At 40.8% G+C, this 27,374-nt stretch overlaps 1 protein-coding gene across 1 annotated transcript in view; it reads left to right on the forward strand.

Annotated features, from left to right (window-relative positions):
• The window catches only part of slc12a2 (solute carrier family 12 member 2), a 73,007-nt gene that overhangs the window by 8,405 nt on the left and 37,228 nt on the right, over positions 1–27,374 (forward strand). The window lies entirely within an intron of this gene.

Consider the following 27,374-nt stretch of genomic DNA (forward strand, 5'->3'; position numbering starts at 1 on the left):
AGAAATTTAATAACTTTAAAACTGGTATAAAAAACAACATTTGTATGTAGTGTATATATAGGCACATTTCTTTTTTTTAAATTTTGTGCCTGATTGTTAAAGTAATAAAGTAGAAGTAGGCATTTTATATTAAGCTTTTCAGTACAGTAAAGAGAGATTTTGATGCCATAAAATAATCCCCATAAACAGCCATCAATATCAAACAAAAATATGCTTGATTTGAAGTTTTTTTTTTTTTTTTTTTTATCACTGTATATAAACTACATTGGCACAATCATCAGAGATGAACCAGTTGAAAGTAGTTTCTAACAAGTGCATCCCTTATTGAATGTATATTTGTTTGTTTTTGTTGTGGGTCACATGAGGGGCTACGGAAGCTCTAAAGGGACATGGTGATGATGGGAGGTGATCATTTTAATGCTTCTGCATTACCCAAGAGACTTTGCATACATCAGAACTTGAGTTATTTGCGAATGAATGCAAAGCTTCTTGGGGGGAAAACACAACTTTTGTAAGAACGCCAAAGCATTAAAGTTTATAATTTTTCTCTCATTTCATATTTTCCCCCCATAACCATGTCCCTTTAGTGCCTCCATAAGGGTCTGATTGTTGAAAGGAAATTGAAAATGGAAGGAGATGTTTGTTTGTGGTGTTTTCTTTCTCTCCAAATAAAGCACTTAAAGTCGACTCTTCCACCTGTTGTTGTCTATATAGCCTAGCTAGTAGCCTACATTGTGCATGAAACCCCATGCGGAGCTGGTGATCCAGATTTGGTAAACTGAAAAAGTGAGTATCTGGATCAGGGTGATCCAGTCCTATTTTGCTCTGAAAAACAGGCACAAAACTAAAATGGATTACCAGATACCGGATAGCAAAACATGGGCGATCCAAATCTAGAAGATTCTGACCATGATTGTCATGGCTCTGCAAGCAGATTAAAGGGGCTTTCGCACCGGAGGAACCTTCTCATAGTTCTGTCGAAAACTTTTTTCTTAGTCGAAGCAGAAAACCAGGAGACGTTTGGGATCTTGTTCAAGTAGAAGTTATTCTTTATTGAGCGTGCTGCAGGTCTTCCAAAATCAGTCTGGCTAACAAACTTTACATGGTTTCTTTATAGGCCTTTCAGTGGGCTGTCCTTAAAGGTGCTAAACATACACACAGCCTTAGAGGTAACCACTAAATCTAATCATCTAAAGACAATAGAGGCAATTGCCCCCGACTGACTTCCCCAAATGTTATAAACACAAATGGTCCCGAGAACTAAGACTATGTAACAGTCACACACAGTTCAGCTCTTAGTTGGAAGATCAAAGATGGTATAAACAACAAATGGTCACGAGACCTTAGACTAGGTAACATTCACACACAGTCCAACTCTTAGTTGGAAGATAAAAGACTAACAAGACCCCTGACTATTACAATGTTTAGACAGCTGTCACCTTGAATGCCCAATACAGTGTAATTCACCTTAGTTTTTCATGTGTTATTATGTAAGGAAGTAAGATCAGCAGATCTTAAACATATTCTTAAATTTGGATTCTTAAATTTGGATTCTTCAGTCCCCCGTTTGAGAGTTCTTAAAAACTCTCACAAAATACAAATTTAAACACATAAAGTTAATTCTTGTAACTGGTGTAAGTTACAGGCACATCGCATATGTTCATTCTTGTAACTTGAAAAAGGTACAGGCACATAGCATATGTTCTGTGTTGATTTTCTGTAATTGCATGTTGACACAGAAACAAACATGCACTTAGGGTCCGTGAAGTCTTACGGGTAATATTCTTTTATGGTTGAATCAGTCATTTTCTCGTGCGAGGTGTGAGTCATTCGTTGAATGAAACACTTGATACTGTGGAAGCATACGTAGAATGCCAGTAGGAGAAACAACAGCAGAATTGCTATTTCTTTAATCCACAGCCAGGGTTTACCAATCAAGTTTCCGAACCATGAAGAATTGTCTTCAGTCATCTGGTGTAATTTTGTTGAAAGATCAAGAATGTCTTGTTGGATTTTGTTTAAGTTCTCTGTTGGATCCATTAACCCAGTGCAGCACTCAGGGCCGATAATGGTGCAGGCTCCTCCTTGTGTTGCAAGAATGTAATCCAAGGCTACTCTGTTCTGTAAGATCATTATCTTGTGCGAAGCGAGAGCGTTCGTGATGTTGCCCAGGGCCAAAGCCGTATCATTGGCCAATTTCTGTACAGAATCCGACAGGCTTCTGACTTGATCGAGAGCCTGCATGACACCATACGATGGGATTAAGGCTCCAAGAGTTCTTGACCACCACGTTTGAACACAAGTGAGTCCTGGAATGCAGCCATCTTTGTTGGTAGAAGGAGCTGAATCTTGTAACTGTGGAGAGCTTGGAGTGTAGTGTGTGTTTTCTCTGATAGCTGGCAGAACATAAACCAAGGTGCACCTGCCGTTGAACTGGCTGGGTAGGATGCTGTAGACAGAAGTTCCACATAACCAAAAAGTGCCAGTTGGTGGAGGAATCATACACCACTGATTTATTGCAAAAAGTTTCGGTAGGGATGGGTTCCTGAAGAGACACTCGTTTAAGTCATTTTCCTGTTTCTTCTCTGTAGTAGTAACGTACACATAGGAATCATCTGTTCCTCTTTCAATCACAAAACTGCAACGTTCACGAGGAATCTCACCCAGTGGAGTCGATGCTGGAGCATAATTTTCCATGCACCAGTGGAACATCATTGGCAGGAGTAGATCTGTCATGATGGGAGTAGCTGAAGTTAGGTTGCAGGATGGTAGTCCAGGAATGCAACACTGAGAAGCTGGAGGAATGGTTACGTTGTGACATGTATCCTTTTTGTCTAATCCACTGTTCTGACGATCGAATAAGGTACACGTGTCACATTTGGACAGAGGGTGTGCAACCCATGGGATTCCGGCTCCTACTGAAGGTGCATGTGGCATGCAAACGTTCTTTCCAGCAAACAAGGCATTTCTTGACATATTCATCAGCTCTAAGAATATGTTGTTTCTGGGGTCTACACTTTGCGCTATGTCCATGATGGTTAGTATTAAGGCAATCTTGATCATGTTGCTGGATGACTGAAGTTCCCGTAGATGAGTTTTCTGCGTTGTGTATTTTTTTTTTTTTTTCTTCTTCTGTGTTGGTTGTAGTCTCTGCAGTTGGTCTAGTTGTTTTCTGGAGGTTGGGTATATGCAGGTGTGTGGGTCAGTGCATATGGTTAAAAACAAACAAACAAAGAACAACTGCAACAGACCAGTATTCATTGTAAAGACTACAAACATTAGGGTTGTATCATCTATTCAATCTGAGTCTGCTAATTGTGGTTCCTTCTTTCCCTATTTCTTAATTTATGAGACACCTAAAAGGAACAGTGAGGTGAGGAGAGACTATGGTTGGGAAGGGCCTATAAGGGAATCTTCACCACAGGGTTGGCCCCCGAAAGCCTGTTGCTTCCAGTTCTTCCTGGGCTCCTCACTGGTCCATGTGTCCTATCCTATCCCTGTAGGGGGAGGAACCACTTTGCAATGTGACACATGAGTCCAGGTTTTCCTTCCCTGGCACAATACTGCAGCTGCTGTAATCAACATAACTTGATGTGGTCCTTGCCACTTAGGCTCTAATGGTTTGTTTTTGAATGACTTTATCATGACCCATTGACCTGGGACGATTGTGTGTCCACCTTCTGGTGGAGTCTGCCAACAAGACTCAACTCTCTCTTTGGCACTCTGTACTGCCTTTGTGAGGTTTTCACAGTAAGCAATCAGGGCATCTGAGGCAATGTGTACATCAGCATTTCTAAGATCAATCACACCTGGCATCTGCATTGGGCGTCCTGTAATAATTTCATGAGGGCTCAGTCCTACTGATCTGTTAGGTGACGCTCTCATACTACACAGTACTGCTGGCAGTGCTTCAACCCATGACACTCCTTCCTGATGCATTTTGCTTAGCCTGGTTTTGATTGTTCTGTTTGCCCTTTCAACCTGTCCTGATGCTTGTGGCCTGTAGGGGCAGTGCAGATTCCACTTAATCTTCAACATTTTAGACACTTCTTTAACTACCTGTCCTGTGAAGTGTGTACCTTGATCTGAGTCAATGCAATCTGGTAAACCCCATCTGGGAATGAAATCAGTGACAAGACATTTAGCAGTATGTGCAGCGGTAGCACGCCCTGTTGGATAAGTTTCAATCCATCTTGAGAACTTGTCTATTACTACCAAAACGTCAGTTTTTCCCTTACAACGAGGCAACGAAATGTAATCAACTTGCAAATGACGAAATGGTCCTGGTGGAGCTGGGGTATGTGCTGCTGGTGTAATGGCTGCTGGTACATCATTATTTTTCTGACATGTAACACACCTTTTGGCTGTTTCTGTGCAAACATTTCTGAATTTTGGATTCCACCATTGATTTGAGAACCTGTGATTCATCGTTGCTGGACCACTGTGACCCAAATTGTGTATTTGTTGAGCCAAATATGGCAGCAGTGATTCGGGAGCAACATACTTCCCCCCTTTGGTCCAGCAGCCAGATGAATCAACGGTGGCTCCTTTGTCTAACCATGTCCATGCTTCATATAGAGGAACATCTTTGTACAAATCAATGATAGATTCAGGGGGCAGAATTGTCTTCTGTGCTGTACTACCTGAACACACTTGTACAGTTACATAGAAACAAGCCTGTTTAGCTGCTACATCTGCAAGAGCATTACCTTTAGCTTCTGTAGTGTTAGTTGTGAGATGTGCTTTCACTTTGATCACCGCTAATTTCTTTGGAAGTTTCATGGCAAACATAAGATCTTTCACTAATTCAGCATGCTTAATGGGGGATCCAGCAGAAGTTAGAAACTGTCTGCTTTGCCAAATGATGCCAAAATCATGAATAACCCCAAAAGCATATCTGGAATCTGTGTAGATATTTGCAACTGATCCTGAAGCTAGTGTGCATGCTCTAGTTAAAGCTACCAGTTCTGCAGCCTGAGCTGAAAAATGATCTGGAAGACGACCTGAAGCTACCACCTCAGTGGTGGACGTTACTGCATAACCTGCTCGTCTGTTCCCTTCAATTACTTGAGCTGAACCATCAACAAACAACTCAAATTCTGCATTTTCTATGGGAGTTTCTGCTATTTCACTTGTCGCTGCGTATGTAAGCGTAACACAATCATGAGTCATTTCGCCTTCATCCTCTAACACAACTTCAGTCATTGCAGACATCATACATGAGGAGGGGTTCGTGACTGGTGCACGCTGTAAAACAATGTTCGGGGCTGTGAGAGTAGTTAACCAATTTCCCCAACGAGAGGAAGTGACAGAAGTGACTTTTGCTTGATTCATTAGTGCGGACACTGCGTGAGGGCATTTTACATTTACCGTCTGACCTAACACCATTGCTGATGAAGCCTGAAGCGCTAGATGAACTGCCTGTACTGCTCTGAGGCATGGTCCCATACCTTGAGCTACTATGTCAAGTTTACCAGAATAGTAATGAATTGGACGTAAACTGCCCCCATGATCTTGCATTAGACATGCAGTCATAAAGCCCAAGTGTTCATGGACATAAAGCACAAAGGGTCTATTAGATTGGGCAATTCCTAATGCTGGTGCTTGACATAGTGCTCTCTTCAAATCATTGAATGCTTTGAGGTGAAGCTCTTCCATACAAACAATATCTGAATCTTTACCATGGCCTTTCAACAAGTCATAGAGAGGCTGAGCAATCGAGGCATATTCTTCAATCCACGGTCTACAGTAACCTGCAGTTCCTAAAAATGAGCGTAGTGTTTTAATGGTAGTAGGCGGAGGTATGGCTTTGACTGAAGCCGCTCGATCCTGTGTAATAGATCTATTTCCTGCACCAATTGTTTGACCCAGAAATGTGACTTGCTTTTTAGCAATTTGAGCTTTGTGAAAGCTGCATTTGTGTCCTTTTTTATGCAAATAGTCCAACAATGATGCCAATTCAGTTTGATGTACCTCGTGGTCTGTTGAGGCAATCAAAATATCATCGACATATTGGATCATAGTGGACTGTTTTACTGGACATTCTGGGTCACACAAATCACGTCTGACAGCCTGATGGTATATGGTCGGGGAGTTTTGAAATCCCTGGGCCAATCGGGTCCACTGATATTGTTCATGGTCAACTGTGAAAGCTAACCATGGCTGGCTGTCAGAGTGCAATGGTACAGAAAAGAATCCATTAGACATATCAATTACTGAAAAAATCTTACAATCTAATGGTAAGCCATTACAAATTGTAGATGGATCTGCCACTAGCGGGGTGATTTTATCAATGTTTTTATTGGCTACTCTGTAGTCTATGGTAAGTCTCCATGTTCCATTGGATTTCTTGATTGGCCATATGGGTGAGTTACAGGGACTGTTGGTTTTAACTAGCACTCCTTGCGTCAGCAGCTTTTCTACAATAGGTTTGATTCCCTGTATGGCTTCCTTACTGATTGGATACTGTTTGGTAACCGGGGGCGGAGTTCCTGTCAATTTGACTGGTTCTACACCTGTCAATAAACCACAATCATCCTTGTCATTAGCCCAAATTGGATGATTCAGTAAGAAAGCATACTCTGGAGGGATTGCATTATTGGTAGAAACGTGTGCTGAGGAAATTTTAATGCTAGCAGATTCTGAGGACATGTCTAAAGTTAGATGTACTTGTCTCAGAAGATCCATGCCTAAAATTGCACCTGTATTCAATGGAGCACATAGCAATTTTGTAGTCAGAGTTTTCGGGCCAAATTGTACCTCTATGGGCGGGGTTTCATACAAAACAGAATCTTCACCTATTACGCCAGTTAAAGAAAGTTTGGTTTTCTTGTACGGGATGTCTAAACCTTTAGCCAATTTTGTAGGAATTATTGTAATCTCTGCGCCTGTATCAAGCAAAAAATCAATCTCTTTTTCTTTTATGCTGCCTTTCACAAAAATTCTTTTGTCATTATGATGGATTACAGGGGAAAGGTAGCTACTCACAGCCCCAACAATTAGTTTTTTTCCTGTTCTTTTTGTGCTCTTAGAAGAGCCTGAGCGAGTTGCCCTAAAGTTTCAGTGGACATTTGCTGAACTACATCAGGATTGTAGGCAGGTTGAGAAGGAGCAGAATTATGCATTCTATTTCTTTTATTATCTTGCAACTTCTTCCTACATTCTTTCTCCCAATGCCCTGATTTTCCACAGTAGTGGCATGTGCTTTCTTTTTTAGTCCATCTATTGTCTTGTTTCATTGGGTTAAACGTAGCTGCTGCTATTCTCACTTGGGTTTTAACATCAGCATCCCTTTCCCATGTAGCTAACCTGTCTAGGTTACTTCTGAGAGTTTCGTTAGCCCATGTAACATGTAGGAATGGCAAGGCTGATCTGTATTCAGCTATAAGACCATCTGCCCAAATACGTATTAGAGCTCCTCTATCATCTAGTACACTTTCAGAATCCTCCACTATTCCACTGTACGTGGCAGCTGCCTGAGAAAATCTTTCAGTGTATTCACTTATAGTCTCTCCTTTCTTTTGTACACATCTAGTAACTTTTGACCAGTCTATTTTGGGTCCTAAGAGATTCTTTAGGATTTTCAAAACACCTTCTTTCAAATCGCCTTTACTGGCATGTTGTAGTTCAGACGTAACAGCAGACTCAAAACTGTTGAATTCAGATTCAGTTAGAATTTGTGACATCAGCTGTGTAACTTCTGGCAACGACATGTCATAAAGACGCATTTTACTGATCAATGCTCTTTTAAATTCAGAAAATTCTGTGCGTGCTGAGGGTAAGCTCTGGGATAGTCTCTCGATATCTTTGGGTCCTAGCGCTTTGGCAACAGTTTGTACTTGGACAACAGAAGAGTTGAGAGGAACACTTTCAGTTCCCTCAATTCCCTGAGACCTTCTCCTAGCGCCACACACCTTCACTGAATCTACTGGCTTATCAGTTACTGATTGGATGGCTACATCTGTTTCAAAAAAAGCTTGTAAGTCAGGGTAAATGTTATCTGGCTGACTAACTTCTACATCAGTTTTTTCTATAGCTTTGTTGCGGCTCAATTTCTTAGTCAACGAAGATATTCTAGCACGTAGCTCATTTACCTGTTTCTCTAGCTCTGAGTTGCGCTTAGACTGTTCTGTGGCTTTTGCTAAGACGAATTCTCTATGAACACAAATAATGCCCTTCATATTGTTTTTGCGGATGCTTGCTCCAAGCACCTTTTTACACTCATCTACTGACCAAGTTTTGTCTGGGTGAATTTCATATTTCTGAGTTAGTTCCTGTCTAACTTTTTCAGTGACTATAGTGTCCATTTGTTCTCTTAAAATATTTTTGAATTCGCTTTCTGACCACGATGGAGTCGCAAAGCCACCTTTTTCCGTTGTGGGGATCAGTCTGGCATTTTTTCTAAACATTTCTGAGTTTTCTTTGTTACCACACAATAAACAAAAAAAACTAAAACTTCTCTCTACTGTCTACAATAGAGGGTACACTTGTTAACACAGCTTAACTATTGTTAACTTTCCAAATGACCAACACTTCACACTTAACCTCCCTGCCTACAAAAAAAAACAGAGGATAAACCAAAATAACTAGCACGTAAAGCTAATTCTTCTCTGCCTGAAGCAAAGGATAAACCAAAATATTAGCACATATGCTAAAATCTTCCCTGCCTACAAAAAACAGAGGATAAAACCAAAATAACTAGCACGTAAAGCTAATTCTTCTCTGCCTAAAGCAAAGGGTACACAATATTAACATGTACTGTTAATCTTCCCTGACGGGCAGAGGGTATCTTTCATCTCTAAACAAAACTTTTTTTAGAGGATAACTTAGTTAACAAAACCCTGCAGCTGTCTGTTAACTCTTCTCTGAACGGCGCAGAGGAAAAAACACATATACTGGTCTGTAGCGGTTCTTTGAATGAAGTGAAACTCACCAACCCTTGGTAGTAAAGGAAGATTCTGTAACTCAGTCAGGCTTTGAGATCTTTGAGCTTGAAGTTTCAATCTGGAGGAAGCTGGAAAGATTCAGTCTGGTAATCTTTGTTTAGCTGGAAGTTTCGCTCTGGATTCCAAAAGATGCAGTCTGGAAAGCAGATCTTTTGTTGAGTTTGCTGTTTCAATCTGGATTCAGAAGATTCAGTCTGGAACTCAGTCAGCTTCGTTGAGATCTTTGAGCTTGAAGTTTCAAGATGCAGTTCTTTGAGTTTCCTTTTTCTCCATCCGGGTCACAAGGCACCATCTGTCGAAAACTTTTTTCTTAGTCGAAGCAGAAAACCAGGAGACGTTTGGGATCTTGTTCAAGTAGAAGTTATTCTTTATTGAGCGTGCTGCAGGTCTTCCAAAATCAGTCTGGCTAACAAACTTTACATGGTTTCTTTATAGGCCTTTCAGTGGGCTGTCCTTAAAGGTGCTAAACATACACACAGCCTTAGAGGTAACCACTAAATCTAATCATCTAAAGACAATAGAGGCAATTGCCCCCGACTGACTTCCCCAAATGTTATAAACACAAATGGTCCCGAGAACTAAGACTATGTAACAGTCACACACAGTTCAGCTCTTAGTTGGAAGATCAAAGATGGTATAAACAACAAATGGTCACGAGACCTTAGACTAGGTAACATTCACACACAGTCCAACTCTTAGTTGGAAGATAAAAGACTAACAAGACCCCTGACTATTACAATGTTTAGACAGCTGTCACCTTGAATGCCCAATACAGTGTAATTCACCTTAGTTTTTCATGTGTTATTATGTAAGGAAGTAAGATCAGCAGATCTTAAACATATTCTTAAATTTGGATTCTTAAATTTGGATTCTTCAGTTCCTAGATCTAATGACAGAAGTACCTGGATTTGGCGTGTTCGCACCGCAGGAACTAGGAACGATTTTAGTTCTAGGAACTTCTTTTGGAGAACTAAATTAACTTCTACTTCAGAGTCGGTGTAAACCAGCACTATAGGAACTACCAGTGACGTTAGTGTGCACTGATTGGCCGAACGCATATGTAGCACAGCTCCGATCACGGCGTCCTCATCTGTCGGCGAACTGTCCTGGCTAGTTCCTGTCAGAGCCACTAACCGGTGCCAAAGCCTCAAAAGGCTCTTGTAATTGCAATGAATGTGTGTTGTGTGTTGGTTTGCCCTGTGTTTGTGTAGCAGCTGTCACAACACTGCTCTATAAATACATCTGTTCAGTGGTTTTGTATAGATAGTTTGGAGTGAAGTTAATCTGTGGGGAATTTTACAAAGCTATGTTCTTCTTGTTGTCCATTAATGGTTGTCAATTAATCATCTGTAATCCCGTCCAGATAATGTGAAGCATGTGTTTGTGCACTATTTCAGAAGTCAAGTTTGTCATCTGAAGTGGCTGATGTTATTCCTCTATTTGTCTGCTTTTATCAAACCAGTGAGATGGACATTTAGATGAGTGGTCTGCTCTGCATGTTACGTAAAGCTAACACTAGTAAAGTCATGTTAAAGTCCTCATGCTTTCAGATCGAAGCTTTTTCCTGTTGTTCCTGAGTTACACACAGGACGGCACTGTACAACAAGTCCATGACTGAATGGAAAGTGTTTTACTGGCTGCTGGCAGTGAATCTAAACAGATATTGATGTGTGCGTCAGTGAGTGTTTTATGGCTGTCAAACGAACGCCGTGACACTCGACACTCCAGTCCAGTTTTCCAGACGTTTCTTGAACAGTTTCAGTACTTCATTAGAGCAACACCAAATCATTCATTTATTTTGGCTCTGTTGAAGAACACTGAAAGTGCGGCAGGTTTTGGTAGTGTGACTGGCGTACGATGGACACACTGATCACGGAAGCGTGATATTGACGAGTGATAAAGTCCTGTCAGGGCGGATTTATTCAGAAGTGTGACTGAGCGGAAATAGATGTTGAAATACTGATGCTGTGAGGGACAAACAAAGACACGTTTATTGCGACAGGCTCATTGGAAATACATTTCTGCAGAATGGTCTCTTGCACGTTTCGAGTGGAGGGTCCAGTGAGTGGCTCCAAAAGCGTGTTCAGTTTGAAACCGATGAATGTGTTTGATCGATATTTACGTAGGTTGCTGTACGTATTGCAGCAGTTCTGAAGTGAATGTCCAGCGAGTGGCACTTAAAGGTCAATCGCATTCGAAAATGATGCATCACCTACACTAAGCCCTAAACACACCCAATAGTGTAACAAAAGCAAACGTGACATAAAAACGCTTGCTGAAGCATCCATGCCATGTAAGCTTGCGGGACTCGTACCGGGTGAGCTGTTGAGTCTGCTACATAAGAAACGCCACACATATGGACCGGGTTAGGTGATGCAAACATCAAAATGTATTGGTTTACAAATCATGTACTATGGTAAAAGTGTTTACAGGTCACAACATAGTATTGTGTAAGGAATCACGCAAAAATATTTTTTTATTAATCCATAATTTGCCCCTGTAATCATAATTAACTGTGAAGAAGAGTATTTGTTTTGCTGTTTTACTGCCTCTAGCGTTCATGTCAGCTGGAAACTGCAGCGGTTGTATGTATTGTATTATTTTTGATGAGAAATGGGGTGTAATATCTGTGAAACTCAGATGTGCTCCGCTGTGAAGGGTCTCCGGTGATGTGGTGCTAACGCTAACCGCGAGACGCTCAGAGTCTCAGTAACCTGTGGCTTCACTCAGTGAAATTGAGAACCACTATTTTGTGCTTTCAATCCCACGATTCTTAACAGACAACTAAATAAAATAATGTAATTTACTAGAGGACCTGACAATTGTAATTGCTGCGGCCTGTTGAATGAATTGAATGGAAAAAAATGGTTTGAATGAATGATTTCATTCATATGAAACTTCACTTGTTTCATTACTGGATGCATCAGTGTTTTTGATCTTGAATGATTCAAAGACACGTGCAATATACAATTGTTACAAATAACACCAAGTTACTTTCAAAAGGTGATTTGCTCTATTTTGATCTCTACCGTAAACATCCGTGTTTAATCCGAGCTATACACTTTTATTCTAGTACTTCTGTGATCATTTGAGTGATTGCTAGACAGAAATAATGACTGTTGTTGAAAAGACTGTTTATGGAGCGGTTTCATTCTTGTACACTGTACATGATAACCGCTCTCTCTGAAGCGTTAATAGGAAATTATATCCAGTTAGTTAGAGAATCAGCGAGATGTTGATTTTTTTTTTTTTTCATATTATTGTATAATTACAGAGTCAACTGTTAGTCTGTTAGTCCCATCCACATGTTCTCAGTAGTACGAGGGTCAGTCAGAGTCGGACAGCTTCTCTGACCTAAACTTGAGGCTTCAGTCCTGTAATGTAAGGCCTGATACACACTGAAGTCATCACTTCCCCCTTCACAGCTCAGGCCTGTTCTGAACACACAGCTCAGGAATTCACTGTGACAAGCGTGACAACTGAATGTATTCCACGCAGTATGTGCAGAACGAGACTAAACGAGCTTTTAATGACATGCTTGCGCACGTCAGGGACGTCTCGCTTCTGTCTGTGTAAGGTATATAAAGGAGCGAGTCTTGACTCTGACCGTGTTTGACTCCGGTCTGTTTCTCTTGGCGTAGGGTCTGGAGGGGGAGTGTTGCCAGATCTGGTTTTAGATTAAATGTCAATAAATATACTAAAAAATAAACCTAAACTTGAAGGATAGGCATTTTGTCAGTTTTTCATTTCTAGTACTGATAGATCTCAAAAACGAGTTCTCTGGGTGGGGCGTGTCTGTCAAATGCTTTCATTAAAACACTGTTACAAAAATGAATGTTGACAAGTAAAAACATGACATGAAAATATGTCCATCAAAATATGAATGGAAGCTGGGGTCTTCTGGCCAAGATGGCCACAGCTGGTGTGTGTGCTTGAGGACCGTCAGCTGGTTCTGTGTGTGATGGTGACGTGATCTCAGCACAGGTCATGTGACAGTGGTTCTGGTGTCACTACATGAGATGAGGATGTTGGGACGGGCCAGAAACATCAGGTGAAAGGGCATTCGTCATGATCTTCATGATCACGTCCCGCAGCGTCTCCATAGTGACACGTGTCTCCTGAGCGCCGCTAATCATGCGTAGGGAAGCGTCCCAGCGGACACACACACATATGCGCGCGCACACACGTTACCTCTATCACACTTGATGTCAGGCCCAGCGGACACACACACACACACACACACACACACACACACACACACATACACACACACACACACACCTTCTATACAGCAGAACTTCAGCTACTGAAGAAAGTGTGCTTTCGACCGAAACTGTGACATTTAATTATCGCTTCTCCGATGTGCGTTTGTGTGTATTTAAAGGGGTAGTTCACCCAGAAATGGTTACCCATGATGATCACCCTCAAGTCCTCCTAGGTGTATGAATTTCTTCTTTCAGACGAACATAATCAGTGTTATAGTACAAAATGTCCTTGCTCTTCCTAGCTTTATTTATTTGGAAGAGCATCAAATCGCATCCATTCATGGTTAAAGTTCTCCACATGGCTCTCGGGGTTTAATAAAGGACTTCTGAAGTGATGCGTTTAAGAAAAATATCCATATTTAAACTTTATAAGCTAAAATAAGTAGCTTCCGGCAGAAGGCCGTCCGCATTGATTTACGGCGAAAGAGTGACCCAGGACACGACGCATGATGTAATAAGGAAACGCGGAAGCGCAGAGAATAGAGTCACGAATTAGAAGTCTGAAACGAGAATTTTTAAAGAGAAATGTGGGAGGAGCTTGAGTTTGTTTCCCAGCACTGTGTCCGAACCACGAGAGGCGTCAAAGCTTATGACACTCCTACATCACACACGCGGCACGAGTTACTCTTGTGGAGCAAGCCGACTCGCGTACGGCCGTCTGCCGGATTAGATTACACAAACGCATCGCTTCACTTCAGAAGGCCTTTATTAACACCGCCCCCCCAGGAGCCATCTTTAGTCATGGACCGATGCACTTTGATGGACTTCAAAACAGAAATGGCCATTATAAAGCTTTGAAGAGCCAGGACATTTTTTAATATAACTGTCATATACACCTAGGATGACTTCAGGGTGAGTAAATCATGTGCTAATTTTAATTTTGGGGTGAACTTCCCCTTTAAGGATGGTGATGTGGTGTTGTGGTGAGCGGGGGGGCGAGCATGACTCTCTGCTGGAGACGTGAGCCTGTGAGCGCTGGTCCCGGTCTCTCTCTGAGTGCTCAGTCTGCTGGCCGTCACTGTGCTTCTGACACGTCTGTCAGGTCAGTGTCTTCATCTGACGCTCCGGACACACAGCAGCCTTCCCATCATGCACTCTGCCACAGCATCCATGTGACCTGCACATTACAGCTCCTTCATTATTGTGTTCATGTGCACAGTGGAGTCATGTTGTTTACCAGTCGATAACAGTATAGTTACAGCATAACAGTATAGTGGTAGTTACCCCACAATTTTAATTTGTCAAATAAAGTGACCTGTATGATTTTTAAATGTTTTGACTCTACGACAAGGCGTCAACAGGACAGTTCACTGAAGCCTTGCCTTATTTCTTAGCATATGCCTCTGGGTTGGCATTACGCTAATATTTCATTGTGACATATGCATTTGCAGAGTTGATATCTGCAGCTTTGATTGAGGTGTTTTGCAGGTCTGCATCCGTGCTCTGTTAGAATAATTCTTAATAATTATGAGATCTTGTGCTCAAACGGGTACCTTACGTACTAATGGGAAAAGGAAAATCTTAAAAAGCATCATATGACCTTTTTAAGTATGAGAATGATTCACTGGTCTATGAAAGAAATTGTGAAAATGGTGACATCATGCGTATTACGTGTTCAGTCTACAGGTGCGTAGTGTTTTGTTTACCAAGTGACATCGCCAACTACTGGCCTGGCATGTATAAGACAGCGTTTTAGTTGTTCACGGATCTGTGTGAAGTGAACGGGGATCGTTTTGACCAATGTTGTCATTTGTATGCAATAAAAGGCAAAGAAAACCTTTCCATTTTTAGAGCGCCACTGTCGTGTGAACGTGCCGATACCGGGCTGGTGATCAAACTGCCTTTAACTCGCACCAGTTTTATTTTGTAACTGTTTGGAGGATGTACTCAACATTTCATCACTTAGTTAAGAAAATCTTATTTTCCTGATTAATACTGTTATGCTTCTTTGGCAATACAATGATTAAAACAAAATTTAGACCTTCACAAAGGTCTAAACCAGTGAGTGTTGCACAATTTGACAAATGATGTGTGCTGTTAAGTTGATTTTCAGTAATTGAGTAATTGTTTCAATAATCTTTTTTTTTTTTTTTTTTTGTAATTTTTTAAAGCCACTCCCCAGTTCTCCTGAAAATGCCACACTCTCTTCAAACCAATGTTTCCATCAAGCTTTTAAGAGATCTCTTACTGAAATGTAATACTCCATTTTTTTTTTTCATCTCTTATGAATGAATTCTGGGAGATGAGCCCTGGCGCTTAATGTGGCGTGCTGAATGAGCTGAACTGGGCGCTGTGGGTTTGCTGGGGGCTTTTCGATCGTTTTCAGTTACAGTTGTGATCGGGCCCGAGTAGATCCAGCAACAATGAGCTGCTTTGTTGAATGAGATGAGCTTACCTCGCACGCCACTGAACTCTTCCATTCACATTTACACAAGAGGAGTGGAGAAAACCTCTAGGCTAAACCAGCTGTGAACTTCAGTGCTTTTTTACTTTCTTAGATTCAAATAGAGGAATCAAGAACTGACCTTATAACTGACCTTCATACATTCAGGTGAGAATGTAATGACCTGCTCTGGCTCGGAAACGACTTTCCTTTTTGTCTAATGCCCTTTAATTTTTCACCTGATATAAACACTTTCAGTCTCTCTCCAGTTTTCATTGATTAAAATCAAGACCGATGCTGTTGCAAACACGGTTTTAAGAAACTTCCTGTCACAGACAGTGTTTGTCTATTCACTTTCAATTATATGTTTATGAGGTCTAACCAGGGCTGGACTGGGACAGAAAATCGGCCCTGGCATTTTGGCCCAGACTGGCCCACTACATAACACCACCCATCTTTGCACGCCTTTGAATATGTTTTTGTTTAACTCCTATTCATTAAAACCGCTAATGCCATGTAATGAGTGAGTATAAACGAGTGAGAGTTAACAGATGAAATAAGTACAAAATTGTAATTTATTAATACAGTTGAACTATACTCCACAGTGATGAATCCAAAAAACAAGCTATAAGCTGCATTGACAGTGTTTCTCAAAGGAATTTTGGTAAAACTGTGGTGGGTGGACCTCTAGGGGGGTTTGGGGGCATGGTCCCCCTAAGAATTTTTTTTGCATTTTAATGTTAAATTCATCAATCTGGTGCAGTTTGAGGGTTAAAAATTAAAAGCTCCAACCCATATTCAGTGTGCAAGTATAACAAAGAAAACAAATCAAACCTCTTTTAGTAACAGTGTCTGTCTATATTACACTACTACATAATAATAGTTATAATGTTAATCTCATGATAGTAGCCTATATATTGTAAAAAATAATGCACCGAAAAATAAAGAAAACTTTCATAATTAGTTTTGTACTAATTTCTAAACTTGAAAGAGATAAGCACATGATCTTTTATTTTGACGGAAACTGCATCGAGCTTTTATTTTGGCGGAAAACATGGATACAAACGTGTCTCATTAAACTTCTAGTAAATTGCTGTAATTGTCAACTATGCAGATGTGGAAATAATCTGTAACCGGGTTATGGGTTCCTACACTCATAGCCAAAGTGTTTTGAAAGTAGTTCTGCTTACCGCGGACTCTACGTTACACTTTCTCATCTCTCTCTCCTGATCCTCCTCACTATCCTCCTCATCAGCCACTGGAGCTGATTAAGGTCCTGCTGCTGCAGAAAACATATATATCTTGACACATTTTACCCGTCTGCTTGAAGGGCCTGTTTCTATTTTTCACGCTATTTCTCTGCACATTCCTTGCGTTTCCTCTCCATCTCTCAGACTATTTTGACAGATACACACTTGACACTGCACGCTCGCTCAGAGCCCAGAGGGGGAGGTGTTTAATGATGTGATTGGGCCAGCCCAGTGTCAATCAAGATAACAACCAATGGGCCGCTGATCTACGCGTTTCATGGGCCGGTCTCAAAAAAACTAACACTTACTTTTTTTTTGACCAATGCATTACACCGGCACTAACCCAGCGCTGTCAATTAAACAAAACAAAACGAATGGGCCGCCGATGTACGAGTTTTATGGGCCGTCAAAAAAAAGAAAAGAAAAAAAAAGTATGAGATGTATCGGCCCAAAAGCACATCGGCCCACCGGGCATTTGCCCGGTATGCCAGATTACCAGTCCAGCCCTGGGTCTAACCTTCCCAACATGGCTCATAACTGTCTTTGCTGCTGAAGGTTAGATCAGAGTCTTTACTCTCATTTAATCGAATAATGAAACTAGCCTAATGAAACAGCCACAGCTGAGACAGAAAGTTGATTTCCATTCGTTCATTAATTCGTTCTTTTATCCAATACGACTTACAAATGAGGAACACTTGCATTTTTTCCAACTTGAAATACAATGTTTTGGTCATACAGATAAGAGTAATACATCTTTTGAAACTCATAATAACAAGAAAACGCTGTGGCTTTGTAAAAGAAATAAAGCAAACAGGGTGCACATTCTGCCGTCTCGGTTTCTGTGAACTTGAGCGCTTAAAAAAAAGAAAAAAGAAAAAAAAACACCTCAGTGTATACTTGCCTCACACAGACATGAGAAATGCATCTATATATATATATATATATATATATATGCAATTAAAGGCTCATTATTATGATTTATATGGCTTATTAATATACACATGATTAGTCGACCAACCGCTTAAAAGAACAACTTCTAGTCGACTAGAAAAATCTTTAGTCGAGGGCAGCCCTACTTGATATGTTGAGTCTCAAATATGTTAGTGTGTGTGACTTTAGTTTTTGTGTGGCGTGACTTTCATTGTGGAGTTGATGGTAAATTTAAAGTCATCCATGAAAGCGTCAGAGAGACGTAACATCTACACAGCCAGATGTGGAAGCTCTGTGGTGAAGTACAGTAATATCACACTGGCGTCGAGCCCTCTGACCTCTGCTTTCGTTTAAAAGCCCTCCCCCGTCCCCCACAGAAAGTATGTGGTAGTAGCTTGATAAATAAACACGCACAGGAAGTCAGCACATTTCCCAGAGTGCACACATGTGGCAGATCTGAGAGATGTGCTGCTCTTCGTGTGACGTCAGGCGGCGTACACGTGCGCGATGGTAATGTTTCCTGACACACACTCTCTGTAGAGCCTGACCTGACGGAGCGGCTCAGATTCGGGATGGGCCGGAGTGCTCCCTTCCTGTTTAGAGCCGCTCCTGGCGCATTCCCATGATCTGAGATTTAAACCGTAATGAAATGAGCAGAACAGCGACCCATTCACCGCATACTAATTGAAACTGTGGTGGGATTGTTTTCCATGATGCATTTGGAGTCGCATGGGTAAAATGGGTCTTCTGTTTACCCTAATGGTTAATGATGTTATTTACTTTAAGATCAGTCCATCAGCGTCCCTCCCTGAGAAAACAACACTGCCGATATCTCAGGAGCATTCGAGAACATCAGAGCACAATATCCCCTTCACTTCCATGGCGTGAGTGTACTGAAGGACAGTGTGTCCCGCCAGAGCTTCATGAGCGCTCCGTGCTGAAGACACGGGAGACTGCGGACACTAGCGCGCTCATGCCTAAGCTTAGTGTGAGTGGAGAAACCGGTGGGATTATCCTGAGCTGTGTGTGTGTGTGTTTGGTGTAAGTGTCCCAGAGTGCTTGTCATAGAGAAGTAGCTGAATTTGTTTTAGTCTGCCTAGTAGATCTTGTACTGAACAGACTAATAGTTTGGCATGGATTGTTATCAACACATATACATATAATTTGGTAGTAAAACAGTGATAAGTAGAGTATGTTCTTTTGAACTGCTTTATATCACTTAATTAGAAGCACCACAATTTTAAAACTGTGTCTTCTGTTACATAGCGACTACTGAACAGGCATTTACAAGTTTATTTTAAAACGCAAAGTATTGAAAATAAAAAATAAAAGCTCTCTGAACGCTTGCATATTTTGCAAGATTTACATCAGGTAATCTGGAGATCTACACACACTTGCAGTCTTCACGCCTACTTGAACACTCGGGCCAAATACAGGAAATACGTCATGTAAGTAGACGAGTGGTCAAGACCGCAAGTGTGGGTATTTGGAAAGGGCAAAAGTTACCACATAATTTTTATAAGCTGCAATGCATGCTGGGAACTTGCACAATATTGTGCAACAAAATTCTGTTTGTTCAGATTGCTTAATTTATAAAATTAGGACAACATTTGGACCAGTTTTGAATCAAAGTAAGGTCAACAAAACCACTTTTGTTAGAAACATGTTTAGTGTATCTTTAGTTCACACAAAATAATAAACTGACTCCTAATAAAAAATGTTGTCAAGCTAGTTTTTTTTTTTTACTTATTTTTTTGCTAGATTATTTTATTCATAGTGTACTGTTGGACATTTTGCAACATAACTTTTATAGCGTGGTATTTGTACGTCTCAGTTTTATGACGCTACATATGCCGTATGTCAACTAAAGTTCAAAGTTCAGTTTTATTTGTTGATTGGATGGCTTTATTTGGATTTTTCTTTTTCCCCAGGTACCATGCCGTTAGCTGGCGACATTAATGCATTAAGATAATGAAGATATTTCTTCTAGTGATATCATAAACGGTGGTTTCAGCTTTTACTTGAGTGTGCTTTTCCAGTTTTCATATTCTCAAATCAAGACATTTAGGCTTAGGTCTGGTTAATGGCAGACAAGTGACTTGCTTTGCCTCTTTCGGCGTCTGTGTTCATATTCTGGTATGTGGGGGGGAGTGGGGGAGTGTGTGTGGGGGGGGTGTCGATCTGACACCGCTTCAGACTGGGAGAACGTCCACTAGATGAGCCTGAGTTCTCCCAAGGTGTGTTTCTCCATTCTGTCACTGGATTTTGGGTTCTTGCCACTGTCGCCTTTGGCTTTTGGCTTGCTTAGTTGGAGACATTTAATTTAATATTCAACAATATTATTGATCTCCTGCATTGACACCATTATATGAGAACTGAACTGAGCTGGACGATGACGTCACGGTTTTCTCCAGAGCGGCTGTTTATATATTAAGAGTTCAGATGCAAAAGCCTCTAAATGCCATCTGAAATTTTGTTCTAGAATGATCATTTTTATCAAGCTCGTATATTTAAGTTCAATAATTTCACTTAAATGGCAATGCAAATTACCTATTAATTGTCATTTAAGTGAAATTACTGAACTTAAATATACGAGCTTGATAAAAATGATCATTCTAGAACAAAATTTCAGATGGCACTTAGAGGCTTTTGCATCTGAACTCTTCATACATATATATATATATATATATATATATATATATATATATATATATATATATATATATATATATATATATATATATATATATATATATATATATATATATATATATATATATATATATATATATATGAACTAAATTGAATAACTTTTTTACAACAGAAATGAAACATCACTGATCTTCTTCTAGACACAAACTTTGTTGCATTATTTTCCTGTTATCTCTGTAAAGCTGCTTTGAAACAATCTGTATTGTATATAAATAAAGGTGACTTGACTTGACTTAAATGGTTTTAGTGGAAAATGACTTCATTTTGATGGTCGAATCATTGTTACCGTTCGGCAAGATTTCAGTAGTACTGTGACTGTGTTATCGGCAGAAAGAGAGAAATCAATCCGAATGTGGATGCGTGTCATTGTCCAGCACAACGGTGTGTCTGCTGAATGTTGTTTTAGTGTTGTGCCGGTGTGCAGACGCCACAGCCACAGTGGAGCCGATACACAGTGATGTCAGCAAACTCACTGCGTCAACCAAATACATGAGCACTGAAAACCTGCACTTGTTTTGCTGGATGTTTTGCTGGATGTGTTCACTGCTACATTTTGAGTGATGAGCACCTTTTAAATGTGGGGACTGACGCGAGTCACACACACACACCACTACCTTGTGTCATTGACTCTGATAACCTTAGTAATGTTTTGCTAACAAAACCTCTTGAATCAATGTTGTGTATTTTTTAGCACACGTCTCTTGGTTGACTGAGTTGACAGGAGAGCAGTTTTATTTTCTTGAGGCCTGTGTGTTCTCTCTGTGGAGCGTGACGTGGAGCGCAGGGCGAGAGAATGTGTGTGTGTGTGTGTGTGTGTGTGTGTGTGTGAGAACAGCACCTGGAGGTGAGACACCCACACCTCAGACGTCATCTGGATTAACTTAACCATTCACTACGCTTTCTTCATGAAGGTTTCATTTAGATGTGGTTGACTCCTCTTGAAAAGGTAATAATCAAATACAAAGTAATTTGGATAGAATGTTGTCTAAAATGACAAATTATCTAATGTTGTTTTTCATGGAGTTATGCCATTGTTAAAGCAATGACTACATTGACTAATTCAGGAAGTTTTCACTCAGGGTTTGAGTTTTTTTTTTTTTTTCTGTATGAATCAAGACAACTTCCAGTTTCTCTAAAGGCTGATTTATACTTCTGCGTCGGACCTATGCCGGAGCCTCTACACTGTAGGCAACGCGTTGGTTTTCATTTATACTTCTGCGTCGTTGTCCGCGTTCACGCGCGCAGAGGGAGCATCTGAAACCGAGGGAGCGGTCCTAGCAGACCAATCACAGCGCTTGCGTCCGCGTAGAGTTGACGCGTTGTTACATTTTTGGAGAGGTGCACGTCAGGGTACGCCGAAAGGTACGCGCGCTACACACAGCCTACGACGTAGCGACGGCGTAAGTTCGACGCAGAAGTATAAATTGGGCTTAAGTGAGTTAAACTGCAGTTCATCGACTGGCCACTAGAGACAGGCTCCAAAGAGTCAATCCCATAAACCCCCATGTTAAAATGCCCAACTTTACAGCAGAAAAAACATTTACTGTCTGGTGCAAAAAGTGGCTTTGGTCTATATAGCTAATTTTGCCCTTCATGACGACTGTGAGGGGTTTAATTTTTTTTTTTTTTAAATAATTCATCTATTTAAATTATATTAAGCCTTAAAGTTGTACAATTAAGGGCGTGGCCACTTGAGTGACAGGTGGATTGCCGCTGATGTCACTACTAGCCGTTTGTCTGCTGTCTGTTAGCGTCACGTCTCCTCAGCTAATCCGCCTCGCTGCACATTTTCTGTTATCCGGAAGATGGCGACGGCCGGCTCCGCACACTTTGTGCTTCAAAAACGCTCTTCAGAAACCAGGTGATGTCACGGACACTACGGCCATATTGTTTTCCAGCCTATGGTCTGAATGTTGAGTTTGTTCAGCCTGTCAGGATCTGCCAGCACATCACTGCCCACTGCCCATTCTCCAACATTTCTGGCTTTGGTAAGAGGAAGAATGTCAGTCAAACCATTTCCCAAATCCAGCATTCTAGGAGACATGATCCCATGCAGTCTGTTGACTAGCGTCTGTGTGTGACGTGTGGAGGTCTGTAGCGTCCACTACACACTGTTTGTGCTGTTCATGAGTCCTGTTTTATAGTCTGTATTGTAGGATTTAAGATGGCAAACAGTTGTAAAACAAGGCATAAGCTTGGCTGTAATCTCTTGATTTTCATTTCCTCCAGATTAGTTAGAGCTGCAATCAACAAATTACAGCTCATAAGATGTTTAAAGTTATTAGAAGACATGGAGGCCACAGTGATGTTAAAATTACTCTATTTACTTTTTAAATTAATGTTCCTGGTCTTATTGTGAATGATTCGTCAGTTTATGCTATGTCAGACTTCGTAAGTTACAACTTAGTTTTTTCGCCTGACTTTAAATCGGGCCCTGTGATTTCAGTGATGTGGGAAAGGTGGACTGAATCACAGAATCCAGTCATAAAAGCAGAATTTACTGTATAGCCACAAAAAGACTATTTAAAAATGAATCCTGCATGTTCTGCTTGTCTCTGGGTGAATGAATGGAGCAGACGCACGGTTTACACACACACACACACACACACACACACACACACACACACACACACACACACACACACACACACACACACACACACACAAGCACTCTGCAGCCTCACTATATGAGGACATGAATGCATGAACTTCATCTCCAGAGCATTTTAGACGTAATTAATTAGATTTGTTTTTTGATTATTAAAATTTAATTAAATCACAAAAAAGGAATCCTGAAAACTTGAAATGGAAAACACAGAATTTGTAAAAAATAAAATGGAATTTGACAAAAACAAACAAACAAATATTTCACAGGGCCCTAAACATGTAATTTTTGTTAAACTTTAAATAAATTGTTGTTAAATTGTTTAAGTTTCATGATTTAAATTAATTAGACATGCTTTTTGATTACTACAATTTTATTTAACCATTAAAATGGTGTCCAAAAAATTAAAATGGAAAAAAAGGAATTTGGGAAAAATTCAGACGATTTCATAGGACCCTAATTAAACCTACTTATCTTAAAAGATGTTAAATTTATGTCATACTTTGTGTTTTTCATTGAATATCTTGACTCTCTCTGCACATTACCCACTTATTTCTAAATGACAATGATTTGGCTATATCTATTAAACATTATTAATTCAACTTAAAAAAAATAGACTGTAGCAATTAACATTTTGTCAGAACCTCTAGTAAATTACATGTTATTGTAATTAGTTGTGTATTCAGAATTGGTGGAGAATCATGATCTCTATTTGATACAAAAAAAAAAAAAATGTGATTCTTAATTTATCCAGAATCTTGCAGCTCTAGTATGAAAGATCATTGAGTGGGACTGTTGTCTTGAAGGACAGGCCTGGTGTGTGTGTGCGTGCGTGTGTGTCTAGTCTTTCACGTGCCCCTCACTGAGCCTCGCTGATTCATGAGGAGCTGTTGAAAAGCTCAAACAAAGCAGCGTGTTCATGGCCTGGCCGTATCCCGTCTGAACCCCGTGCCGGTGGACTCCTGCTGACGGACGGGTCAGGTGACGCCCGCTGCCCGTCACATGACACACGTGCCACGGTGTATTATAGATGTGTGTGGCTTCATCAGGAAAAAGAACATTTCAACGTCAAAATTGGAAAACATCACACACACACACACACACACACACACACACACACACACACACACACACACACACACACACACCGTCACTGCTGTGTTAGTCTTGCTCAGTGGGGTTTTCACACAATAGGTCAGGGATCAGCAACTCCGGTCCTGGAGGGCCACTGTCCTGCAGAGTTTAGCTTCAGCCCTGATAAAAACTCACCTGCCTGTATCTATCTAGTAATCCTGAAAACACTGATTGCCTTGTTCAGGTGTGTTTAATTAGGGTTGGAGCTAAACTCTGCAGGACAGTGGCCCTCCAGGACCGGAGTTGCTGATCCCTGCAATAGGTCTTCAGTCAAATCTAGCTTTAAATGTAGATGAGTGTTTCTGCATGTTTGCACACTTCTGAGCTTCTAGCTGTCTGTCTGCTGTTTTATGTTCATCTTTTTGCCTTTATTGAAATGTTTTCTCAGTTTTTACAGTTGACAGCTGTAGTAGCATGCGTAGTTGCCTATTAACTTCTCTAACTTGGGATGATCAGTCCAGAGGAGGAGACTGAGGTGTTGGAGGAGATGTGAGAGTTATACAACACATGCGAGTCCCATGGCCAGTGGTGATGATGCAGATGGTGAGGAAGAGGACGGGACCGGACAACATTGAAACCTTATGAACTGGTGTACGGCTGTTTGTTTCACACGCTGAAATAAAGCAGTCATTAGTCCTCCAAAGTACAGACATTAGCAGCAGACGTTTATCCCTCGTCCAGCTCATCTGCCTTGTCGATATAAAGGTTGACCACTTTTCCTTCCTGTATTTATATCATTTGTTGTTCTGGAGAAGCCCGTTTAGAGATTCTGCTGTGAATCAGGTCACATTATTTGCTGTCATTATTAGTTGTTGAATGGTATTTGATTTGAACAAGCTTCTTTTTAACCACTAATCACAATGTGTGTATGTGTGGTAACAAAAAGAGTGTTATTTGCCCCCCACCGTCTTTCAGTGTTATTCATCGAGGGCTAGTGGTGATTTTCTGTGGACAGCACTGCCAGAAACATTACATGTTCAATACAGTATGTCCTGAAGCCATCAGCTATCGATAATCACAACTCAATGTCACCCGTATGAATCCCGTCAACACTCACTCATTTGGTCTAGGTCAAGTAAGAGGATGACAGCTTCGCGTGCCCTTCCTGCGGGGATGAATGTCCTGAAGAAATGCGCTGGTGTGGAGTGAGGAGAGACTGAAGCCCACATCTGATCACCGCTCGTCACCGCTGAAGATATGAGAGATGGTGTGTGTGCGCTCGTCCTCCGGCCGCTCTCACTGACCCTGATCCAGCAGAGGTCGATACGGCCCCCGGCTTCTGCGCTCGCATCGAACTGCTGTCGGCTTTTTCCACAGTCCGGACTCCAGCTTTATGTGTGCCGGGACAGGATGTTGTAAAGTTCCCACATTGTCATTGTAAAGTGTGTCCTCTGTGTGGATGTGCAGGGTCGTGTATGTCCCAGGAGCCTCTGCTTTCGTCACGCCATTGTTTCTGTGGAGGAGGGGCTCTTCCGGTGTTTGACCTTTCACAAACATAACTCTGCTGTGAATGTGTGTGTTAGGGGTCGTCTAGTCTTGAAGTCATGAGTATTTTTATGTTTGCAGTTCATTTTCACTTGCATTAGTGCAACTTAGTTAAATCTTCCTTCAGGCGACAGCATTATGAACCCCTTGTGACATGAAGAGAGCTTTTCTTGAAGTTCAAAGTACTAAAATCTTACCAGACTTTCAAATATTCAGATCTCCATTTTATAATGAAAATAATCTGATATTGCTCTAGAGAAGGGGTCCAGCCTCAATCAAACACTCCTGAACCAGATAATGAAGGTGTTCAGGGTTACCTGAGAACCTCCGGCAGGTGTTGGAGGCTGAGACTGATGAGTCTGCAGGACGGGTTGGAGACCTCTGGGCGATGAGTGGGTGATAATTGGTCTTGGCATTAGTTTGCTATATCTGCTGCCTGTAGAGACTCCTGCTAGAGGCTGAATTCATTCTTCCCTCAATAATAAAAAAAAAACGGCAACAATTGTATGTGGAGTAAGGCTCTTACAGTGAAAGTGCAAGAACAGTTAATGAACATTACAGTCCATGCTGTTTAGATCAAATGAGACTAGTGTGAAAGAATCACACACTGATCTGTGTAAAGTTATATATAATCTCTAAACTTTGTCAAGACCATGTAAACCCAGAGACTCCAGAAAGGGACATGACGTTCTTGAGCAAACTCGCACTGGGGCGGGTTCACCATTTTGGGGCCCCAAGCAAAGTCAGGACCTCAGGCCCCCACACCCCAACATTACGTAACATTTTACTCTGAATTGCACAACAGTAATATTGAATATAATTGATACATTTAAAAAATATATATTTACTTTACTTTAAACTGCATAACAGAAATTGTCTACACTTTGGTACTTGCTCCCTCAAGCTTTAAGATATAAACCTTCTTGGTTTTTGGATTCATCAAGATTCTTTTGACCATTGTCTTCAACATTCACAATTACACCAAATCCATTTAGCTATGAGAAAATAAAACTCTTGGTTTTAGCTTGAACAATTGTCTTGTTATTGTGAAATAGGCGATCTGATATTCCTATTCTCAAGTAGTGATTAGTGATTGTATCTAGTCTTTTAAACACTTTTATGATGATCATGTTAGATGATAACGGGTGACCGACACCACCATGATAGTTTGGTTATCACCATCCGATTTGGTTACTGTTAGTTCACCGAAAGATGAATGCCATCATTTACTCAACCTCATGTTGTTCCAAACCCATATGACTTTCATGCATCTTCGGGAAACAAATGTGGAGATTGCCTATTTTAATGAAATCTGGGAGATTTCTGTCCCTCCATTCAAACTGACACTTCAAAACTCTCATTAAGAATCATGAATGGAGCAGTTTAAATCTGCTCATCCTTTAAAGCAATCGTGTCTCTTCTTGGATTCATTTAGGATTATTCACATATAAACGGTGATCAGGGAACAGTGTTTGCAGCTTTCTAAATTTGGTTATGGAAGCAATGTTTATGTAATTGGGGTCATCAGCTGATTTAATAGCTTGGTCAGCAGCGGCCCTCAAACCTGCGGGGCCCGACATGTGTGTGTGTGTGTGGTTAACAACGCTACTGCTCACACACTGACATTATAGTAATAACCTTTAAATGAAATGAATAAATTGAAGT

This window comes from Scardinius erythrophthalmus (genome assembly GCF_964197995.2).
Source record: "Scardinius erythrophthalmus genome assembly, chromosome: 23".
Classification (NCBI taxonomy): Eukaryota; Metazoa; Chordata; class Actinopteri; order Cypriniformes; family Leuciscidae; genus Scardinius; species Scardinius erythrophthalmus.